At 40.7% G+C, this 24,811-nt stretch overlaps 1 protein-coding gene across 5 annotated transcripts in view; it reads left to right on the forward strand.

Annotated features, from left to right (window-relative positions):
* The window catches only part of ABCG2 (ATP binding cassette subfamily G member 2 (Junior blood group)), a 133,101-nt gene that overhangs the window by 42,047 nt on the left and 66,243 nt on the right, over positions 1-24,811 (forward strand). The window lies entirely within an intron of this gene.

Raw genomic sequence — 24,811 nt, forward strand, 5'->3', positions numbered from 1 at the left:
ATGTGCCATGAGCATCTGAAAAAGAAAGTGAATTCCCTGGCCTCAAGATATAGAGTTCTAAATATATTTATCAAATCCATCTGTTTCAATGTGTCATTCAGGTCCATTGTTTCTTTAGTGATTTTCTGTCTAGTTGATCGATAGACTCCATTACTGTAAGTGGAGTATTAAAGTCCCCTACAATTAGCACATTCTTATCAATAAGATTGTTTCTGTTTGTGATTAATTGTTTTATGTATTTGGGTGCTTCTGAATTTGGTGCATAGACATTTACAGACATTTATAATTGTTAGCTCGTCCCAATGGATAGACCCTGTAATTATTATATAATGCCCTTTTTCATCTCTCATTACTGCCTTTGCTTTAATATCCAGTTTGTCTGATGTAAGTATGGCTACTCCAGCTTTCTTTTGACTTCCAATAGCATGAAAAATATTTCTCCATCCCCTTACTTTCATTCTGAAGGTGTCCTCAGGTCTAAAATAAGTCTCTTGTAGACAGAAAATAGATGGATTTTGTTTCTTTATCCATTCTGCTACCCTATGTTTTTTGATTGGAGCATTTAGTCCATTTACTTTCAGTGTTATTTTTGAAAAATATGATTTTAGAATCATTGTGTTCTCTGTAGGATTCATGATTGTAGTGGTGTCTCTGGTACTTTGTGTTCCTTGCAACATTTCCCTCATAGAGTCCCCGTTAGGAGTTCTTGTAGGCTGATTTAGTGGTGATGAATTCTTTTAATTTTTGTTTATTTGGGAAAAACTTTATCTCTCCTTATATTCTAAATGAAAGCTTGCTGGATAGAGAATTCTTGGCTGCATACTTTTTCTGTTCATCACATTGAAGCTTTCCTGCCATGCCTTTCTGGCCCTTCAAATTTCAATAGATGGGTCTGCTACTACCCTTATGTGTCTACATTTGTATGTTAAGGCCCTTTTATCCCTAGCTGCTTTCATAATTCTTTCTTTACCCTTATATTTTGCTAGGATATGTTGTGCAGAAGATCAATTCAAGTTACGTCTGAGGGAAGTTCTCTGTGCCTCTTGGATTTTAATGTCTGTTTCCTTCCCCAGGTTGGGGAAGGTCTTAGCTATGATTTGTTCAAGTACTCCTTCAGCCCCTTTTCTCTTTTTTCTTCTTCAGGAATTCCTATGAAACGGATATTGTTCTGCTTGATTGCGTCACTCAGTTCTCAATTCTCCTTTCATGATCCTGGATCAGTTTATCTCTCTTTTTCTTGGCTTCCTCTTTTTCTATAATTGTGTCTTCTAGTTCACCTATTCTCCTCTCTGCCTCTTCAATCTGTGCAGTGGCTGCCTCCATTTTATTATGCACCTCATTTATAGCATTTTTAAACTCATCACAACTATTTTTAAGGTTCAAAATCTTTGTAGCAATAACTTCTCCAGTGTCTTCCATGCCTTTTTCAAGCCCGGCAATTAATTTTATTACTACTGTTCTAAATTCTTGGTCAGTTATGCTGCTTATATCTGTTTTGAGTAATTCTTTACCTGTTATTTCTTCCTGGAATTTCTTTAGAGGAGAGTTCTTCTATTTTTGTCATTTTGGCTAGCTTTCTGTCTCTTGTAAGTTTTAAAAGTTTGTTATGTGCTCTGCACCTGCAAGTTCTGCTATAGTAAAGGAGGCTCATTGACTGTACAGGGCCTGTCCATTCAGGAAGTGTTCTTTTAATGGTGTCCCTTGGTCTCTCTTGTTGAGCCTTTGGTTGTTTTATTTCCCTACTTGTAGTGATATTTGGGACTCTCCACCATGTGTACTTTGGTTTGTTTCTTGAGGTAGCCCTGGAAAGGAAAACAGACAGACAAACAGAGAACAAAAGAACACCAATGCACAAACAAACTGAAAAAAAAGCAAAACAAAAACAACAAAAGACAAAGGACAGTCTAAAAGCATAAAACCAGAAATCCCAGCTACAAATAAAGAGGAGGGTGGAGGCAGTGCTGATGGAAGAGCATATACAAAGAGAGAAATGACAAGGTTAAGGAGAAAGAGAAATTGAACATTGACCAGGCAGAGAGAGTAGAAGGCTTAATTCAGAGAGCGAAAGAGAATACCACAGGAGGTGAGGAGGAAAAAAAAACAAAGATAATGCTACCCACAGAAACTATATATAGTCTGATTATTTCCGAGAGAGAGAAAGGAAGGTAACAAAGGAGGTGTAGAACATGCATCAAGAGAATGAATTAAATATGCCTGTTTAAGCAAACCTATAGCCAGAATACCCAGTCCAGTCCAGAAGAGGGGAGAGATAAGAATGGGATAAGGTGAAATATATCTGAATGACAAGAATTGATCTAGAATTAATCACAGCAATGCATCAGTGCTGGTCTTGGAGGAGGGGCTGTTTCCACAGCATCTATCCATCTCCCATAACAATGCAGCAACCCAGCGCATATGGGCATGGTTTGGTGTAGGCGGGTCTTGCCATCATTGTGGGTCCCCAGGGCCTCTCCCTGAGGCCCCGCCTTGGTGGTTGTGGGGAGAAAAATGGTGACCCCCCCAGTCCCTTTTCGAATCAGGTATTCCAACATATTCCTTTGGGTTTGATCTCACTGTGCCTCAGAAGCAGTCAAAGGTGAGCCGTGTTCTATGTCTCACACTCAGCCGTGTTTCAGGGTCTTACTCCATGTGCATTAATCATACCACCTGAAATATAATCCCACAAGCTGGGCCACTTCCTAGCAGGGGACCGAGCAGGGAACCAATTCCTTTTGATGCCAACTGCGTCCCTTGAGTACTGCCTATGCTGGAGGGAACTTCTGGGACCCACGGAACTTCTGAGCAGGGGACTGAGTAGGGGACTGAGCAGGCGACCGGTTCCTCCTGATGCCCATTGTGGCCCTTGCGTACCATCTATCCCAGAGGGAATTTCTGGGACCAGAGCACCCAGCCCAAAGAAAGCTCTGCAGTTAGAGATGGGATCTCTCTTGAAAGCCCTGTGTTTAGATATGGGATGATAGGATCCCTCTCCATCCCGGCTGAGGTTTCTTCTTCTCCAGGTACAGTTCTACAATTCCCCAGCTGCTCTTTCTCTTCCCTTTGTCTCTCCACAGAAGGGGCTCCCTGCCCTCTGTGCCTCCATTTCCCAGCATGTTTTTATCTTTCCCATTTTGCAATCACACACCTATGAAGCTGTCTTCTAAGTTGACTCCGTCTCTTTTCCTTCCAGACTCTTGTGGTTCAGAGTCCTTTGGCATCAGCCCTTCTTTATTTGAAAGATTCAGGAAGGATTACGGAACTACCTACTACTCTGCCATCTTGCCCCTGATCTAATGATTTTTTTATGTTAAACCTTTGCTGTTTAAGTACAATCCCATCTACCTTCATGGCAGCCTCACAGGTCAATAATAAGGTGTCCTTTCAAACTGAACTTGTTTCTATTCACCCTTTTAGTAAAAATGTAGTTGAGCTTGATCTTTTTGTATGTCCTGGAAGAATTCAGATTTCTTTTTTAATAACAGAAACCTTTTTGAAAATTAAAAATAAATGCTATAAATTTTTTTTACAATCACCTGTATTAACTGGTCTAAGCTAAAACTGAATAATTTATAACTAGTTTTATAATAACCTATCAGAATAAAGAATGTGTTTGACACAAATGGTAAAACAGTCCAAGAATTGTTGAGAGTCCATATAATGTTTGCAAAATAAACTCCAGTATATAAAAATATATTTGTTATTTATATATTAAAATTTATAGCATTTACCTATATGGAGTTAGTCAATGAAACCATTATTTTTGCTGAACACAAAGATGTTGTAAAAAGGGTTTATTATAGTTGCAGCAAGCCTCTGAAATAAACTTATTTCTGATTTTGTTTTTGTTGTACACTACTAAGAAAAATCTGATTTATAGACTAGTAGTTGGAAATGGTTTCAGGTTTTTGTATTGTTTTAGTCATCTTAATAATTTTATGATTATCTTCGATTAAACAGAGATGACAAGAGAAGACTTACTCTGAAATACATATAAACATACATAAATTAGCATGTGGAGTCCCAATGTGTTAAACTTTGGTAGATAGTATGTGAAAGGGCACTGTATGTTTTTATATAATTTCTTAAAATGTTTTAAATAAATAAGGAAATACTTCTCTATATATTTATATGCTACATGTGGAACTGTAATTTCCTATGGTATCAGAGGACAATTCTTCTGATGTCCAACCTTTTTAGTTAAATGATATCTTATGGATTGGCAAGTTGCAGATGGCATTCATCATGGCCTCTGATGCCCAGCAGAAGGGAGAGTCACAATTTCAAAAAAGTTGGGGATATACTTGTCAGTTATGACGCTTCTTAAAAAGTTTATTTATTTGTTTTTAAGAGAGAATACAAATCAGGGAAGAGCAGAGAGAGAGAGTCAGAAAATCCCAAGCAAGCAGAACACGGTCAGCAAAGGGCCCAATGTGGGGCTCCATCCCACTAACCACGAGGTCATGACTTGAGCCAAAGTCACAGGCTCAACTGACTGAGCCACCCAGATGACCCACCAGTTATGATACTTAAACTTCTTTTAGTGGGTTCAAATCCCATGTGTAGTCAAAGAACAACTGCTGTCTTTCACAAACTCTAGAAGTGTTTGTTTCTGAGAAAACACTTGTCGCTCCTATAAAACTGCTACCGAAATTGGCCTATTTTTCTCTCCGTAAAAGAGGCAACATGACCCAGGGCTTTTGGCAGATTGACTCCATGGATTTAAAATTCCCTTTTTCTGGAGCTGTTAAAACGACAATGTTCTTTCAAAAAAAATTCAGGTGACACCTATCTGGTAGGCTGACTAAGCAAGTAGGGAACAGGCCCCAGGGAAGAGAAGAAGGCCTCTTCATAAAGTGCTTAGTGGCCATGCGCAGTGGGTTATATGACCTGTACCATGGCCTACTAGTATGGTAGGGTGGAGAAGTCATATAAAAATCAAAAGCCCAGTGACACTATTGAGGCTTTTTCCTTGATTAGCAAAGGAGGGAGCCCTGCCAGTTGTCTGGAAGGGCCAGCAGTGACAACCACAAAGCTTTCTGTGGCTGACCCCATGTTGCAAGACCATATTGCTGAAACAAGGGGACCAAGAGCAAAGACCTTCTTGCAGTGCACTGTGGATTGATGTTCACATAATGCATTCAGTACCACCTCCTACCCACAGCTTGATCCTTTCAGGAACAAACAAGCCTGGATTCTAAATGTGCTCCTGCTTGGTTGCTGGTGTGGCCATAAGCTCTACTCCTTGGGTTGCACCCCAACCATCACCCCTCCTCCCCTGGCCTTATCTCCTACAGTGAGCCTCAGGGCAGGGGGCTGCCCTGGCCTTGGAGGCCTGAAGCTATGTGTTCAGACCCTGTCAGATGTCTGAGACTGGCAGGCTGGTGCACTCTGGCATAGCCCTGATGAGGACAAACAGCCCCAGGCCCATTCCTAACATCAGCTGTGTTGAGTGGGCCGCAAGGCAGATCCTCCACCCCCAGGTCTACAGGCCCCTTGCACACTGTAAGGCTTCACCCCCTGCCCCACCTCCCTTTGGACTTCTCACTAAGCAGCGTTTTCCACACAGCCATTCAGACAGAGGAAGACCCAGAAACTTCAGATGCATGTGAGCCACTGCCACTGCTGTACCTGCCAGCACTGGGATCCACTGCCCTCCCCCTCCGCCCGAGAGGCTGGGGTAATGCCAGTGGCATGCACCACCACAGGATCGACTGAGACAGCTACCACCCTGGTTACATGGGGAAAGTTGGTATGAGGCATCACCACTTCAAGAGGAAGCAGAGCTTCTGCCTAACCATCAACCTTGATGAATGGTGGACATTGTTTAGTGAGCAGACACAGATAAATGCTGCCAAAACTAAGACTGGAGCTGCTGCTATAATTGGGGTGATGCCGTCAGGCTACTCCAGGCTACTGTAGAGTTCTGGGGACAGGGAAGCTCCCAAAGCAGCCTGTCGCCATGAAGATCAAATTCTTCAGCAGAAGAGCTGAGGAGAAGATTAAGGGTATGTGTGGGGACAGTATGTGGAGGGAGGTTCTTCATGCTAACAAACACTAAAAAAAAAGGAAAGAAAAAAAAATGAACAGACCTAGGGCAGGGGTCCAGGTCCCCTCCTCTAACTGGAACCAAAGGATTTATGCACTTATAGAAGTGTGTTGGGAACTTGACAGTGGGGCACAGTTTGCTATGGTTCCTAGACTCCCCCATTGGCACAGTCAAAATCTACTATGGATGTGGAAACAAATCTCAGATTGGACTGGGGACTGACACAGGTATATGGCTGGACTATTTTGAGCCCATATATAGAAGATATAACTGAGGATACTGAATACATTATAGGAAGTATATTAAAAAAAAATTGCTCAGGGTGCCTAGGTGGCTCTGTCCATTAAGCATTCGACTCTTGATTTCCGCTTAGGTCATGATCTCACGGTTCATGAGATTGAGTCCTTTGTTGGGCTCAGTGCTGATATTTCGGAGCCTGCTTGGGATTCTCTGTCTCTGTCTCTCTGCCTCTCCCTGATCTCTCTCTCTTTCTCTCAAAATAAACTTAAAAAAAATTCCTCAAGCCGATTTGCAGTCATTCCCTTTTCCCACCAAAATCCCCAGACAACCACCAGCCTACTTTCTGACTCTACAGCTTTACCTTCTCAAGGCATTTTGCTAAATGGAATCCTACACTCTGTTTTGCCTGGTTTCTTTCACTTAGCATGTTTTTGAGGTTCATCCATCTTATAACATGAATCATCCGTTTTTATTCGTGAATAGTATTCTATTGTATGGATATAAGAAATTTTGCTCATCTTCTAGCAAGTTGATAGACATTCAGATTGTTTCCAATTTTGGGCTATTATGAATAATGCTACTGTAAACATTTATGTACAGGCTTTCATATGAATATATGTTATTATTTCTTTCACATAGATTCCTAGGAGTGAATTTGTTGAGTTGTAAATTTATGTTTCACTTTTTAAGAAACTGCCAAATTTGGGAGCCTGAGTGGCTCAGTCAGTTAAGCATCTGCTTTCAGCTCAGGTCATGATCTCATGGTTCACGAATTTGAGCCCTGCTTTGGGCTCTGCTGACAGCTCAGAGCCTGGAGCTGCTTTGGATTCTGTATCTCCCTCTCTCTCTGCCCCTTCTCTCTCTCTCTCTCTCTCTCTCTCTCTCTCTCTCTCTCTCTCTCTCTCTCTCTCCTCATCAAAAATAAATAAACATTTAAAAGTTAAAAGAAAAAAACCCTGCCAAATTATTTTCCAAAGTAATTATACCGTTTAACATTCCTACCAGCAATGTATGATAATTCCAGTTTTTCCACATTTTCTCACTAACACTTGTTATTGTCTGTCTTTGTTGATAGCCATTTTAGTGGTATGCAATGGTATCTCACTGTGACTTTAATTTATATTTTCCCGATGACTAATGATGTTGAACATATTTTCATGTGCTTTTGATCATTCATAGATCTTTGCTGAAATTCCTACTTAAATTTTTTGCCCATTTTAAAAACTAGGTTAATTTTTTGATACTGAGTAGTGTCATAAATTCTGGATACAAGTTGTTCTTCCGTAGTACACTTTTCTTCCTTTTTTTTTTGTAAAGACATATGCAGTATTTATATTTAAAAATGTTTATTTATTTATTTTGAGAGAGAGTGAGCAGGGAAGGGACAGAGAGATGGAGAGAGAGAATCCCAAGTAGGCTGCATGCTCTTAGCACAGAGCCCAACAGTGGGCTGGATCTCACAAATGGTGAGATCACGACCTGAGCCAAAAACAAGTCAGGCATTAACTGACTGAGCCACCCAGGTGCTCTAGTTTTAGTTTCACCACAGTATGGAACCAAAATGTATACATGTTATTTATTTATTTATTTGGGGGGAAAAATCCATGCTATGGATACAAGTTGTTTATCAGAAATATGATTTGCAAATATTTTCTCTAAATGGCTAAAATATTTTAAAAACAACATTTACATACAAAGTTTGTGGAGTCCCTGAAGCTCTCTGTGGTACCCTAGGATTGTCAGACTACAATTTGACACCCATAGCTGGTGAGCATTTCAGTGGCATTTAAACTCGGCAAACTGAGTAACTCATCTCCAGCAGAATCACGAACTGGTGGTGTTGAAAGGGATCTTACAATTAACCAAATGCCCTTCTAATATTGTAAATAAACTCAATGACTTAATTGCAATGCCTGTCTGCAAGGTTTTATAGAGCAGTGGAGGCAGAGCTTAAATTGAGGATAAACAAAAACATCAGGGGTCACTGAGTTTAGCTAAGGCAGGAGTACAAAGAGAGAAAGTCAGTGTTTCCTGTTAAGATTGGGGTTTTGTTTGCTGGCTCATGATAAAGAAATTTAGACATCAAAGAGAGGTGAGGAAGAACTCTGAACTCTGTAGAAACCGGGCTTTAATAATAGAAGCCCACATCATTGACTGTTGTTTAAACAAGAACAACAATTAAAAAAACAAACTCATGCTGTTAAGGAAATTGTATTGTGTTCAGTATAGAGGGGCCAACTTTGCACATTCACTTCAAACCACCCCCTGCCTCCTTTGCACGTATGATTTGCATACATTTCTTTCTGCACACTCCTTTAAGCTTACCTCATTTGTTCATTTAACAATGAATTTGAGTACCTCTTATAAATCTAGAAACTGGCCTTAAAATGTAATTCACACTCTTTTAAGGCAAATACTTAACTAAGCAGTTATAAAATCATGGACTAAGTACGAAAACAAGTTTTATAGGTATGTTTATAAGTATAAAGCAAACAAAACCCCTTTAGCTAGATTGACTAAGGAAAAAGAGAGAAGACTCAAATTACTAACACCAGTTGGGACATTGCTACTGATTTTATAGAAATAAAACATAAAAGAAAACTATGAACAATTATCCAACAACAAATCAGATAATTTAGGTAAGAGGGACAAATTCCCATACACATATAATCAGCCAAACCAACTCATGAAGAACTAGAAAAGCTAAGAGGCTCCTGGCTGGCTTAGTAGGTGGAGTGTGCCACTCTTGATCTCTGGGCTGTGACCTCATGCCTCATGTTGGGTGTGAAGACTACTTAAACATAAAATCTTAAAAAAATACAAATGTTGAATAGATCTACAATTAGCAAGGAGATTGAATCGGCAATTAAAACCTCCCAACCAAGAAAACAATGGACCAATGGCTTACAGGTAGATTCTACCAAATATTTTCTGAACTAACACCAATCCTTCTCAAACTCTTCTGAAAAATTGAAGACAGGGAACACTTCCGAACTCATCCTGTGTAGTCAGCATTCCCTGATACCAAAACCACACACAGCACAATAGAAAAAAAGAACTATAGGCCATTATCCTTTGTGAATATAGACACAAAAATTCTTAAACTAATAATAGAAAATTAATTCAAAACTTATTAAAAGAATTATAAACCATGACCAGGTGGGATTTAATCCTGGAACGTGAAGATGACTCAACATATGAAAAACAATCAATGTACTATACCACATTATCAGAACAAGGAAAAAAACTGCATGATTATCTCACATAGCAAAGATATTTGCATAAAAGATATTTCACAAACTTAACACCATTTTATGATTTTAAAAAATACTCAATAAACTGGGAATAGAAGGAAACTTCCTCAACACGATACAGGCCACATACGAAAAATACACAGCTAACATCATGGTCAGCAGTGAAAGACTGAAGATATTTCCCCTAAAATCAGGAACTAAACAAAGATGCTGCGTTTTCCCCACTTCTATTCAACATTTAAGCCAGAACAATTAGGCAAGAAAAAGAAAAGCATCCAAATTAGAAAGGAAGTAAAATGATCTCTGTTCAAAGATGGTATGATCTTATACATAGGAAACCCAAAAGATTGTTAGAGTTGATAAACAAATTCAGTAAAGTTGCAGGCTACAAAATCAACATACAGAAATTACTTGCTTTTTTATACTGCAGCAATAATCAATCCAAAAAGAAAATTAAGAAAAAAATTCATTTACAATAGTATAAAAACAATAAAATACTTAGGAATAAAATTAACCAAGGAGGTGAAAGACTTACTAAAAACTGCAAAACACTGCTGAAAGAAATTAAAACATAAACAAATGGAAAGATATCCTATGTCCATGGATTAGAATATTTAATATTGTTAAGATGACAGTCTTACCCAAAATTATTTACAGAATGAGTATAATCATTATCAAAATACCAATGTCATTTTTTTCAGAAATAGAAAAAACCCATCCTAAAATGTATCTGAATCTTAAGGGACCCTGAATAACCAAAGTAATCTTGAAAATGAAGAACAAAGTTAGAAGTCGCACATTTTCTGATTCCAAAATATACTACAAAGGTACTATAATCATGACAGTGTAGTCCCGGTGTAAGGACAGACACACAGACCAATGGATAGAATAAAGAGTCCCAAAATAAACCAATGTGTATATGGTCAACTGATTTTCAGCCAGGGTACAAAGATCATTTAATGGGAAAAGGATAGTTATTACAAGAAATGGTGTTGGGAAAATTGCATATCCACATATAACAGAATGAAGTTGGGTCTTTTCCTTATACCATAGACAGAAAACACTCAAAATAGATCAAAGACCTAAGGTTGGGAGCTAAAATGGTAAAACCCTTAGAAGAAAACATAGGTGAAAATCATTATGACATTGGATTTGGCAGTAATTTCTTGGATGTGACACTGTTGCTTATTTTACAGGACGCTTTCCATCCTTGGCTCATGACCATTGCATGACAATGGCAACCCTCAGATATTATGATCACAAAAAGACGACTGGACATTTCCCAACATATTCTGTGTGTGGGGGGCACATTATGAAAATATTTATTAAATATATATATGAAAACATTTATGAATAAAATTATTTGCTATCTGAAATTTGATTCAAAATAAATTGTAGGAAAGGGGGAGAAAAGGAGAATATGAATGAAATGAAGATTGGCCACTAGTTGCTGATCAGTACGTTGGGCTCAGCATATCTTTTTCTACTTGTGAAATGTTTAGAATTTTCCATTTTCCGTGAAAAAGATGATGGATATATTTGAGGACTTATATTTTCAGCACTATTGCAGCATTTGAGACCCTGAAACTACCCTGATTCATAACATCTAAAAATACTTGATAAATATTAAAATCCACTTTTAATGATTGGATGAGTCCACTAAGGTCAGTAATGGAGCAAATGCCATGCAAGTTAGCTAACTCTCAAAGCCCTTGGGTATCTGAAAGCTACAATGGTCTTTGTGATCTGAACTACATTGCCCAGAAGGGATGGGGTCAAAGCCTTGAGTTCACATAAAATGGAAACATAACACCTAGACCCAGGAAAGGTATAACCTCAGAAAGGGCAAACTAGAAAGGACACCTACTCTGCCAAGGTAGACAACAGGACAATATTGCTCTCTTGGCACACACTATGAATGGATATTTTTAAAAGAAGGAAAAAAAAAAACCCTCCCCTGAGAATTCGCAGCTACGGGCTCAATCTTACGTAGTTTGGGACCCAGATGTACGTTCTTTGCATGATCCAAAAACATAAGCCTATAATTTAAAGGCTAGGAGGATGGGTAATGTCCAGGTGTCTGAGAGAAGGAAATTCAGACTTTTTCAGGGCTCAAAGAATTCCTTCAGGTAGATTGCCCAAAGCACTTTAAAAAAATTACAGAACAGACATTAAGCAAGTCATGGATAACAGAATCAGAACCACAGAGACTTCAGATATTATAATTATCAGAATAGAAACGAATAATTCTGTTAGAAGTATTTTAAAATGTAAAAAAAATATTGAAAACATAAACTAGAATAGAAGATTATCAAGTAATTAGGGCAGTGTGAAGAAGAACATATTAGTTTTAGAAATGAAAAGCATCCCTCATCACTGAAATTAAGAATTTGGATAGAAGATAAATACAACTGTATAGAGAATTGGAGATCTGGAAGATCTATCTGAAGAAATTATCCTAGATACAACACAGAGAGCTAAAGATGTGGAAAATAAGGGGGTGCCTGGGTGGCTCAGTCAATTGAGCATCTGACTTCGGCTCAGGTCATGATGTCACCACTTGTGGGTTCGAGCCCTGCATCGGACTCTGTGCTGACAGCTCAGAGCCTGGACCCTGCTTCAGATTCAGTGTCTCCCCCTCTTTCTGCCCCTCCCATACTTATGCTCTGACTCTCTCTGTTTCTCAATAATAAATAAATGTTAAAAAATTTTTAAAGAAAAGATGTGGAAAATATTTAAGGGCTAAGACATATGGAGGAGTAGTAAGAAGGCTCAGAAGAGTGTACTATAAATGGAGCAGCCCATAGGCTACATCCCTAGTCCGAGCTTAGTTGTGCCTTTTTTTCAGGATTAACATGATTTAATTCACTATCAGTCTTACATATTGCTGAGGTTGGGAAGGCCAGGATGGTGGCTTGAGTCACACACACTTTCATTGTGGAGGAATATAATTTGGGAGGACCTGTCACTGAGCAGGGAGCAGGGGAGGTGCCTGAGCTTACCAGCAGGGTTGAAGACCTTCCCAAAGGTAGCTGGTGAGACCAGGCACTTTGTAGGTCTACTCCAGTGGCTCTCAGTGCCCACTGCTCCCTTTACAGAGAGGAGGCACAGAGACCTCTAGAGGCAATAGGGAGGCAAGATGGGCTTGGGGAGCCCCCCACCAAATGTGCTGTGTCTCTGCCTCAATATCCCCATCCACACAGCACATCCACATGCCCCTAGGCAGAGTTGAACAGTATTGTCTCTCACCACCTCCACCCTTTTATAGGTGAACAGCATCATCTCTGCCCCAGGCTTCAAAAAGTGAGCCTAACTCCAGTCCCCTGCTTTGTGTGGTTTGAGTTCCTTTTATTTAGCCAAACTCCTTACCACCTATCTGCTTCTAGCGCCAAGTCCCTCAACCTGAAAGCTTTAGTAAAATTTTTACCATTTGGGGTTTCTTTCATGGAGTTACCTATCTTAGATTTGCAACTGCCTAGACTTTCCTGTTTTTGTTCTTTTACTTTGGTATGTGTGGTGGAGGCAGAGTTTAAAGGGTGAGCAAATTCATTCTACCTTCTTTCTCCAAATTTTTTTTTCTGAGTAATTTTTACAGGCAACAATGGTGCCATTGTTTCTTATGTCAGCACTAAGCTAAAGAACCAACATGTAAACATAAATTGTCTACTAGCTGTATCACCTTGGGCAAGTTGCTTAATCTCACTATGCTTCAGTTTTATCATCTACAAGATAAAGATTTCAATAGAATCTACCTAAGAGCATTGTTGTAAAGATTAACAAAGCTTTTAAAAACCTCACAAAACTTAAAGGCACTTAGAATACTGCCTGGCAAGTAGCAAGTGCTCAATAAGTATTAGCTCTTATTATTGGCATTGGGTAAACATCAAGGTTACCTTATGTTTTCCAATGCACATTGTTTTATTTTATTTTTTTATTTAAAAATGTTTAATCGTTATTTATTTTGGAGAGAAAAAGACAGAGAGAGAGAGAGAGAGAGACAGAAAGTGAACAGGGGAGGGGAGAGAGAGAGAGAGAGAGAGAGAGAGAATCTGAAGCAGGCTCAGGCTCTGAGCTGTCAGCACCAGAGCCCAATGTGGGACTTGAACCCACGAACTATGAGATCATGACCTGAGCCAAATCAGACATTTAACTGACTGAGCCACGCAGGTACCACACGTTATTTTATTTTATCTGTACTCAACCCTGTAGTGTGGATATTATCACCTCTAATTTGTGGAAAGAAATCGAGGCACCCAAGTATTGAATAGCAAAAACTCTAGAGAGGAGATAAAACAAGGGTACACCTAGATTGGCTTATGGCTTTGCCACACATAAAATATTGAGTGTATGTTTCTTTGGTCTAATATGGGATCTGGGTGGAGTTATAAGTGTCTGGGTTTATTGACATTATCCATTATAATATTAAGCATGACAGTCAGGCGTGATAAAAGTCTAAGACATTGTATAATGAACTGCATGTCATTTAATGCCCATTAGACTTTAACTAAATTTGCTCCCAAGAATAAACTCTTATCTCTGCAGGCAATGAAGTGTTTATAGTAGTCAGTAATGTATCCTATGAAAGAGGTCAATCATTGATGAAACCCTCTTCCATTTTTATAACATGACAGAGTTGGTAAGGGTGGATAGGCCCCTGCATTACATAAAATAAACCACTTTTATTATTCAGTCAATAAATTTTTATCAATTATCTGTGTGTTCAAGGCCAGAGAGAGGCAATATTTACCACTCACACTGAGGACAGATACATTACTTTCCCATCATTTCCATTAACAACACCATGAGGTTTTCAGCTTCTCAGGTGTGAGATCTTGAAGCCAGCTCCGGATCCTTTGTCTTTCACCTTCAGTGTCCCTCCAGTTACCAGGTACCGTAAACTCCCCCCTGCAATGTTTCCTTAATGTCCCTTTCCTCACAAATTTTCCACCATTGCTCAAGTTCAGTCTTTTATTTTTTAATTTCCAGACTGATCTCTGCCTTCTCACACTCCATCATCCATTCTGTACATGAACAGATTAATCTTTCAAAAACACTACTTTGACAATGTCATCCCTCTATACTAAAATTTCATTAGTTTCTCACTCTTCAGATAAATTTAAACTCCTTAGTTTGGCATTTGGCATTGACTTCCACAATTTGGTTCCAGAAGATTCTCTACATTTCTGTTAATATGTTACAAATTTTGAGATGCTTCCTGGGGAGTAGGCTCCATGAATAAATGCTGTTCTGCGATGATGAAGCCTACTTAATTCACTTTTTTCAACCTGGCATTTGCCCATCCTTGTCCTCATAACACATATCCATAAAGTCTTTTGTTTAAGTAAGCTTTTTCTTTTCTTCATTTATTTAAAAATAAATACCCAACATGAGGCTTGAACTGATAACCCCAAGATCAAGAATCACATGCTCTTTGGGGCACCTGGGAGGCTCAGTCGATTGAGCGTCTGACTTCCGCTTAAGTTATGATCTCGTGGTTCATGAGTTTGAGCCCTACATCAGGTTCTGTGCTGACAGCTCGGAGCCTGGAGCCTGCTTTGGATTTGTGTCGCCCACTCTCTCTGCTCTTTCCCCACTCACACTCTGTCTGTCTCTCTCTCTCAAAAATAAACATTAAAAAATAAAAAATAATAAAAAAAAGAAGCTCACCATCGCTGACTAAGCCAGCCAGGTGCCCCATGTTTAGGCAAACTTCTTAATTGACGTATAACATACATCCAGAATAAGTACAGAACATTTAAGTAAACAGCTTAATGTATAGTTATAAAGTGAACACACTTGTATATCTGCCACCCAGATCCAACACACACACACATGTATGTACGTTTGTTTGTTCATTATCAATTCCCCAAGTCTCCATGCCTCACCCTACTGGTCATTGTCCCTTCCTGTTTTGACTTTTATCATTATACATGAGTTTTACGTGGTTTTTGTTTGCTTTTATGGAGATATAACAGACATACAACAAACATATATTTGATCTGGGTTGCAGAAACACAGGTGTTTTCACTTTGTAAATATACATAAAGCTGTTTACTGAGATTTTCTTATTTTGTATGTATGTTATATTTTAATTAAAAAGATTATTTTAAAGACTTCATGGATATGTGGAATTTAGTTTGCTGAACTCTCAACATTTTACCTGTTAACCTATTTTGTTGGACAAATGTTATTATCCCACTTTCTGACTCTGCAGGTTAATTATCAGTGTCTAATCATGTATATATATTTTCCTGCTGTGCTCATTTTTTATGGCTTGGCTACTTCTGCGAACTTTATAACCAAATGGATTGTGTCTTTTTTTTTTAAGTTTATTTATTTTGAGAGAGAGGGAGAGAAAGGAGAGCGTGCGAGAGAGAGACAAGGGGAGAGTGGGGCAGGGGCAGAAGGAGAGGGAAAGAGTATCCAAAGCAGGCTCCATGCTGTCAGCACAGAGCCTGAAGCGGGGCTTGAACCCACTACCCATGAGATCATGACCTGAGCCGAAACCAAGAGTAGGCGGCTTGACCTACTGAGCTACCCAGGCACCCCCAAATGGATTATTTCATTTTTGGTCTGTAGTCTGCTGTCGAAAACAAATTACATGAACCAAGGTGGTGTGGCTCCACATCTGGGCTCTTAACACCCCCGACCCCCACTGCTACTCACACACAGACACACACAGACACACAGACACCCACTGTCTTTTCCTGTATTAATGCCACCTTTTCTCTTCTCTATGATTTTAAGACTTAAACCACTGTTTTTGTTTTGTTTTATTTTTGAGAGACAGAGAGAGACAGCACGAGCAAGGGAGGGTCAGAGACAGAGGGAGACACAGAATCCAAAGCAGGCTCCAGGCTCTGAGCTGTCAGCACAGAGCCCGACGCGGGGCTCGAACCCACAAACAGTGAGATCATGACCTGAGCTGAAGCCGGACGCTTAACCGACTGAGCCACCCAGGCGCCCCTAAACCACTGGTTTTTGACACCTCTTTTCTCTCCAAGATGATCACTACCTTAGCAAAGTCTGTGTTTATTTAGATAATCAACCCACCACCCTGGCTTTTGTGCTCTTCAATCTCAACCTCACCCAAGGGTAGGCAGAACTTTAAAAACCCCCTTTTCCCCCAAACCCCAAGATTACAGTTTATTCACTGGTTATTTAACCAGACAGGAATCTAGGTACGGCTCTGAGGAATTTTGCAGTTATTTATTTATTTGTTTAGAATTTTGCAATTGTAATTAAAGTCCCAAACCTGTTGACTGTAAAATAGTGAGATGATCCAGGTGGGCCTGATTTCATTACACCAGCCCTTTAAGAGGTAGAAGGGGAAGTCTGAGAGATTCAGTGTTTGAGAAGGAGCTGCTTTGCAGATGAGGGAATCACATAAGGAGGAGCGTGGGCAGCCTGGAGGAGCTGGTTGACAGTCAGCAAGGAAATGGGGACTTCAGTCCTGCAAAGACTGGATTCTGCCAACAACCTGAATTTTGAAGCAGATTATTCAGATAAGAGCCTTCTAAGAGCGCAGCTGGCTGACACTTTGATTTGGCCTCATGATATACAGAGCAGAGCTCAGCCTAGCTACCCTAGATTCCTGACCTCCAGAACTATCAGATAATAAATGTTGTTTTAAGATGCTAAATTGATAGAAAACAAGGGTATCTCCCTTCCACCTCCATAATCCTACTGTCATGTCTAGACCATGCAACCTTGACAAAACCTGGAATGCTCGTCTTAAATGCCAATTTCCTGTGCACTGATCTCATCCGCTGGTTTCAGGTCCTCAGCCTCCAAGTGACCCCTCTGGGGGTTCCTTTTCTACCCGTCTTTTCCTGGCTTCACTTTCTTACAATGAATCATGTTGCCCACTCAACACCTTGCTCAATTTTCCTATTGCTTTATCCCCCTAGCAAAACCACATTCTAGAATTTATTCAACCTTCTAACTTCTCTATCTTTATGAATGGGAATTCACAAGCAAGAATTCTTTGTGAATGGCAAAGCCATGCCCACCTGTGTCTGTGATGCTGCTATGTGTATAGAATCCAATCTTAGGGGTCCTTAGAGTTGCTGTGAAGTCTCTCTCTAGGGCCCTTATTACTACTGGGAGGACAAACGTTCCCTCTACCAATTTAGGTCCAGTGAGGGGCGGGGGAGGGGGGAAGGAGCTGAAAGTTAGCTGACAACAGATTAAAGGACAAAAGATAGGGTTTATGAGGTTTATATACCAACTTGATAGGGGCAAGTGGGGGGGGGGGAGAGAAAGGCCTTCCGTGGGAGAACAAAGGACTTTTAGGAAAGACAAATGGGTTTTTAGGGAAACAAATGGAAGTATGACCATTTGTGACAATGTTTGTTCATACAATTTCTTTTTTTTTTTTAACGTTTATTTTTGAGACAAAGAGAGACACAGTGCAAGCAAGGGAGGGGTAGAGAGACGGGGAGACCCAGAATCCGAAGCAGGCTCCAGGCTCTGAGCTGTCAGCACAGAGCCCGATGTGGGGCTCGAACCCACGAACTGAGAGATCATGACCTGAGCCGAAGTCAGACACTTAACTGACTGAGCCCCCCAGGCGCCCCATGTTCATGGGGTTTCTTATCCATGTGTGAGTGCTTGCTCCTTTTCCTGGCAGTGAAGTTCCCTTGAGAGGGGCTTTATGGCTGTTTCACTCTCTGACGGCTTTGCCTTCAGTCAGATGAGGGAAGCTGCCAGAAGGCTTCTTGCAGCATCCACTGCATCTCAAATATCTTCCATTTAAAATCATCTTTAGACCAACGCCGTGGGGCTGGGTGGGTCCCTACATTAGCATCCTGTTTGTTTCCTTAGGGCCTGTGGTAGGCAGAATAATGGTCTCCCAAATATGTCATATCCTAATTCCCAGAATGTGGGTGTGTTAGGTTACCTGCCAAAGAAAAAATTAGGGTTGCCTATAAAATTAAAATTGCTAATCAAATGACTTTAAAATAGGAAGATTATCACGGCTTATCCTTGTAATCACAAGGGTCCTTCAAAGTGGAAGAGGGAGGCAGACGATGAGAGTCGGAGGTGTGAGAAGAGAAGCAGGGGCAGAGCGATGCTCTCTTGTTGGCTTGGAAGCTGCAGGAATGGGACCATAGCCCGAGGAATGTAGGTGGTTTGTGGAATTGGGAAAAGGTTCCAGAAAGGAATGCAGACCTGCTGACATCTTTGGTGTTAGCCCAGCCCAGCCCATTTTGGACTTCTGACCTATGGAAATGCAGGATAATAAATTTTTGTTGTCTTATGGTTTAATGGTTTTACGTCTGTGGTATTTTGTTATGGTGGCCATAGGGAACGAATGCAGTTCTAGTCCAGGGTTTATCAGTTTCTCAAATCCCTGGTCTTCCTTCTCATTCTGTACCGTCAGCAGATCCTCCAACTTAGGAAAGTACACTTCTTTCATTTTCTTTCTTTTCCCTAATGAGAACATTTATCTGCATGAGGGTTCATCCTGACTCCCTTTCCTTCCACCGCAATTAAAAAAAAGTTTCCTTTTCTTGTGTAGTGTGAATTCCTCTAGATTTCACTTCCATTCCCTTCTTAAGGGACCTGATTACACTAGTTAGCCACCTTTCCTTCTCTATGACTTGTCATCTTGGCATGCACACACATTCCGGCCTGTCCAATCAAAGAAGAAATATTCTTTGAACCCAAGATGGCCTTAAGGCACACTCCTTTCTCTCACCTTCTTGTTATAGTGAAAGCTTTGTGAAGAGTTAACTTTGTTTCCATGCCTTCACTTAGTCACAGGTGTTCAAGCCATTGCAGACTGACCTTTCTGTCACGCACTTCACGGAGAAGCATGGTGCACATAGCTGCTTCCACTGTTTTCTATTTGCTTTATCTTGGATATAGTGAAAATAAATATACCTTGGACCCATTACAGATGTTATATCCATAACCCAAATGCCCCCATGTTCATAAAATAAGCCCTGTCTGAAACCTGGACTTGCCAGGGGAAAATTGACCCTGAGAAGTTCACCCCTTGGAGTAAGCATTAAAGAATGTACTGAGCCCTCACCAGCTCCTTGCACTTGGTGGCCAGGCTGGCAAATAGACTGAGAGCTCAGGGCGGCTGGAAAGGTGAGGAAGGCATTAAAAATCTTGTGAGAAGGATGAAGAGAGCTTCTCATAGGACTATATGGGAGCTGTGATAGTAGGGTGACTGATTCATGGAAATACAGGCCCAGAAAATTTGTTTCTTTAATGAGAATACTGTTTTTGATTCTGCTTTGGTTTGCCATTCTGTATAAGCCATACCCTTAATCAGCATTAAATGAATATGTATCTTTTGCCTGTGTCTGCTGCTGACATTCCATTAAGCACTGATACCTTTGTGAAAACTATACAGGCAAGCCCCTCACTGGTGTGATTATTGAAAAGGAATATTACTACCTGCACCCCAGAAAAAAAGAAAAACTGTCAGTTATTTTTGGAGTTTTCAAAAAGCAAGGGGCAGAGTCAGTCCGTTAAGCATCTGACTTCAGCTCATGTCATGATCTTGTGGTTCGTGAGTTCGAACCCCACATCGGGCTCTGTGCTGATGGCTCAGGGCCTGGAGCTTACTTCAGGTTCTGTGTTTCCCTCTCTCTGCCCCTCCCCTATTGCATTCTGTTTCTCTCTCTCTCAAAAATGAACATTAAAAAATTTAAAGAAAAAGAAGTGAGGCTCAAGTGATTTCATGAATGCATTTCTCTGCTCCCTTCACTGGAGGTCTCCTTCCCTATCTGTCTGTGTCTGTGCATGCTGCCCACACAAGCATGAGGTGACACCTCACCCCTGCCAGTGCCCACTTAGACCTTCAATATGTGTTTCTTGGGTGTGGAATCCAGATGGCCCCAAAGCTTTCAATTAGGATTGTAAAGAAGTCTTAATTTGATAATTCTGTGGTTTGATTACAAAGCTCATAAAATATGACAAACAGTGACGTCAGCTAGCTTGGAGAGTTCAGCAGATCAATGTTCATAGAGATTCAGTGTCCTTCTGTTTACTTGTTCTGCAGCCTGAGAAATCAACAGAGAGATGGGCAAAGGTCTTACATAGAATATTCATAAATAAACCACAGATGATCATTAAACATTAAAAAAGTTTACTCTCGCTAAGTCAAAGAAATGTAAAATACTGACATTTGTCATCTATCAAATTTAAAAAGAGTAAAATTATTCTTCCATCCAATATTTGTGAGAACTTAGGGGAACAAACAACCTTTCGAATTTTGGGAGACTGAATTTGGTACAAATAATTTTGTGGGAAATCTGGTTATATGTATTAAATTTTTTCTTTTGCACTAAAGATTTTAAAACAAGCAATACCTTTTGCCTGAGCAATGCACCTTCTGGAATTTATCTGGATGTGTCTGATGAAATAGCTACAAGAATGTCTTGTGACTAATAGGAAGGCTAGTTAAGTTAATTATAGTATATAACAAATGAATACCATGCGGCTATTAATTATAAAATTGTAGAAAGATATTGAATGACAATGTTTGCAGTTTACATTGTAATGGTTTGCAAAATAATAATAAGTTACCATCTATTGAGTGCTAACCAATGATCATAATTCTGTTCAGGGCCTTACACACATTATCTCATTTAATATTTCTAACTACCCTAAGAGATTGTTTCCACTGATTACCAATAACCACCTGAAGATCAAACAATTAGTACAATTGCAAATCTCCAGGGTTTGGGAGAACCAGGATATAGACGCAGGATATCTGACTCTTGAGATGATACTTTTCATCTCTGTACTTAATGTATATAAGCCAATTTTTGTTTTATAAGAAAATGTGTATGCATAGAAAAAGACTAAAAGCAGATGGTATGTGCTTGCTGGGTTAAAGTAATTTTCTTTTAAAGTGTCTTTTTGAAAGAGTGAGTGCCGGTGGGAGGAACAGAGAGAGGGGGACAGAAGATCTGAAGTGGGCTCTGTGCTGAGTCACCCAGGCACCCCTACAAGTCATTTTTTTTCTGTCTTGCTAGATATTACAACCAGAGAGAAAAATACATTTAGTTAAATGGAAAAAAGACAAAGTACCAGAATGAGAACATAGTGGGAATCCCAATATCAGGCTCTATAAACACTGAGCAGTTACTCTTTTCTGGTAATATAAAAAGGAAGGTTATGAGGTGGAGGGCAGCGAGCAGCAGTCTTAGAAGCTGTGAGTTCCCCATTTACCCTAAGTTTTGACCTTGTGCAAACTGGTCTCCCTTGGACAGAGTGACTCATCTGTAAATTAGGAAGGTCATCTTTAGGTTCTTCCTCCCTATCTTCTGTGACCTAAACTACCCAACACCAAAAGAGAAGAGGCTGGGCATTGGAAAAGGATTAGCCCTGGGGCCACTGGGTGGTTCAGTCTCGGTTAAGCCAATGACTCTTGGTTTCTGCTCAGATCACGATCTCACAATTCATGGGTTCCAGCCAGGTTGTTGGAGCGGGTTTGAGCCCCACAGTGGGCTATCTGCTCTCAGCATAGAGACTGCTTCAGGTCCTCTGTTTCCGTCTCTTTCTGTCCCTCCTCTGCTCGCCCTTGCATATATACCCACACATTCTGTCTCTCAAAAATAAATATTAAAAAAAAAGAAGCCCAATATAAAATGCTAACTTACAAGCTAAAATGATTCGTTTCTTTTTTTTTTTAATGTTTTACTTATTTTTGAGAGAGATAGTGCCAGCAGGGGAGGGTCAGAGAAAGAGGGAGACACAGAATGGGAAGACAGGCCCCAGGCTCTGAGCTGTCAGCACAGAGCCCTACGTGGGGCTCGAACCTATGAACTGTGAGATCATGACCTGAGCCGAAGCCAGATGCCTAAGCGACTGAGCCACTCAGGCGCCCCTAAAATGACTCTTCTTAACAATGCAATACATTTATGAAATGTTTGCTTTAATCTGAATTTATCAAACAAATTGATGGCAATGATCAGCTTTAGAGAAATAAGCAAATTGCTATGATGCTCTTCCTCCACAATTTCCACCTAGGTAAGGAAGAATAGTTTACAAAAGGTAAACTTCCTGCTCTTGCTTCCTTCTGAGTGTGACAGAGATAGCCCTTGAGTGAGATTAGGAATTAATGTAACGTTAGCTAGCATATACACTGACATATCAATATGAGAAAGTCAAACTATTCTAGAAATTAGACTAAAAACAAGGCAGGAAGTTTTTATTCTTTTAGTGTTTTTTTTAAGCTCTATTTTAGGTGAGGTTATGACTCTAATTATTGTCATTGTCTTCATGTGTACGTTTTAGTGACTAAAACACTGACATTTCATGGATTCATTTTACTTTTAAACAAAATTCTTTTTTCCAATAAAAAAGTTGCATATCTGCCTTAAACAAACTTAGAAAATTACAGTAAAATAGAAGGAAAAAAAGAAGAGTAATGTCACAACCCCCAAAAATAACTTTTTTGTATTGCCAGCTATTTTCTAGGTATAAGTTTTTGGTTTTCATTTTATGTAATTGCAGAATGCCATATTCAACTTATTATTCTGTGTTTTTATGTGCTTTTTAAATCAAATTCATGTGTATATTTTCCATTTTTATAATTCTCCTCTTGGAATGGCCTTAGATCAGTAAAGTTTTGTTCTTTAGAAGGTGTTTTTAAATTTCGCAGTTATCAAAATGCAGCTTTGAAAAATTTTTCTCAGCCTTGGCTTAAAACGATATATCTGTTTGTATATGGGTCTTTAAGCCTCTTTAAATGGACTCAAAATTAAGCCAAAAAACCGATTTCACCCAAATGTTTGGGCACATCATGGATATATACTTCAAAGTCCTTTAAAAGTATACAGTATGGTATTTTTAATATTCTAAAAAAATATGTATAATCACGTCCTCCCTCTTTCTGAAAGAAAAAGAGCAAGCTGGGGAGGGGCGGCAAGGAGAGGGAGAGGGAATCTTAAACAGCTCCAGCCACAGAGACCCACCACCCTGAACTGATATTAACAGTCTTGGCTCAACTGACTGAGCCACTCAGGCGCCCCAAATCAATTTCTTATATAGTCAACTTCTTAAAAGTAGAATCCAGAGCCACCTGGGTAGCTCAGTCGGTTAAGCCTCCGACTTCGGCTCAGGTCAAAATCTCACGGTTTGTGGGTTTGAGCCCCGCGTCGGGCTCTGTGGTGACAGCTCAGAGCCTGGAGCCTGCTTCAGACTCTGTGTCTCCCTCTCTCTCTGCCCCTCCCCCCTCTTATGCTCTGTCTCTCTCGGTCTCAAAAATAAAGAAAACACACAAAAAAATAGAATCCACACCCAACACAGGGCCTGAACTCACAACCTAGAGATCAAGGGTCACACACTCTACCAACAGAGCCAGCCGGGTGTCCCGTAGCTAAAGATTTCTAGTTAAAGGGGGAAGAATTCACAGTAATTCCTAGTGTTGCTGTAAATAACGACTTTTGCTTGTAAATGCAAACCAGAAACCAGAGGCAAGGACTAATTTCCAAGGGTAGATGCAGCTGGCAAATTTTGGGATAGCCATACACACTCATAAAGCCTGATAACCAAACTTTTTCTTCAATATGCGCACTTCCCGGCTTTTCCACACGAACACTGCTGCAGAGAAGTATTTATGACAGGAGTGTGAAGAATGCAATTAAACTGATCATAGTAATCTTTTCATTCAAAAATCCGCGCCCCTCCCCCTTTAGATTCAGTTCCTGAGTTTATGGTCCTGGGGCCACGCACCTAATTTCTCAGAAAGTCTTTCAATAGCGACCTACTTGTTCTCTGGGTGAGCAACGTGTGTGACAGGAAACACCCTCGTCCCGTGGTGACCCATTCCGGAGAAGGTATTGATCAGCTTGGGTAGCGTCCTGTGATTACCCGGGCGAATTGCCTCAGTTCCTTTGCGCACAAGCCCAGGAGGCGGCAGTTTTGGGTTTAACCCCGCGCTCTCCAGGACAGTCATCTCCGTGACCGGCCCTGCGAGAGGGTGGCGGTCCGATCCGATCTCCGGCTCCGCGCGCACGGAGCCCGTTCGCGCCCTCCGTCGGGCGCCGGGCGGTTAGGACTGCCAGGCAGGCGGCGCCACTCCTTCAGTCCGCCCGCGGGCACTGATCCCGAGGGAGCCGCCGCCCGGCGCTCTCCCAGCCTGCAGCCCGAAGATAGCGAGGTGGGGCCGGCCTCCGCGCAGCCGGCGCTCCCCTCCTCGCTCCCCTGGTCGCCCCGACCCGCTGCCCGCCGCCCTTGACGTGCACGGCGCCCCGGGGCGCCTTCCCAGGCCAGCCGCGGCCCGTGTGAGCCCCGGGCCCTT

Source organism: Suricata suricatta, chromosome 1 (genome assembly GCF_006229205.1).
Source record: "Suricata suricatta isolate VVHF042 chromosome 1, meerkat_22Aug2017_6uvM2_HiC, whole genome shotgun sequence".
NCBI lineage: Eukaryota > Metazoa > Chordata > Mammalia > Carnivora > Herpestidae > Suricata > Suricata suricatta.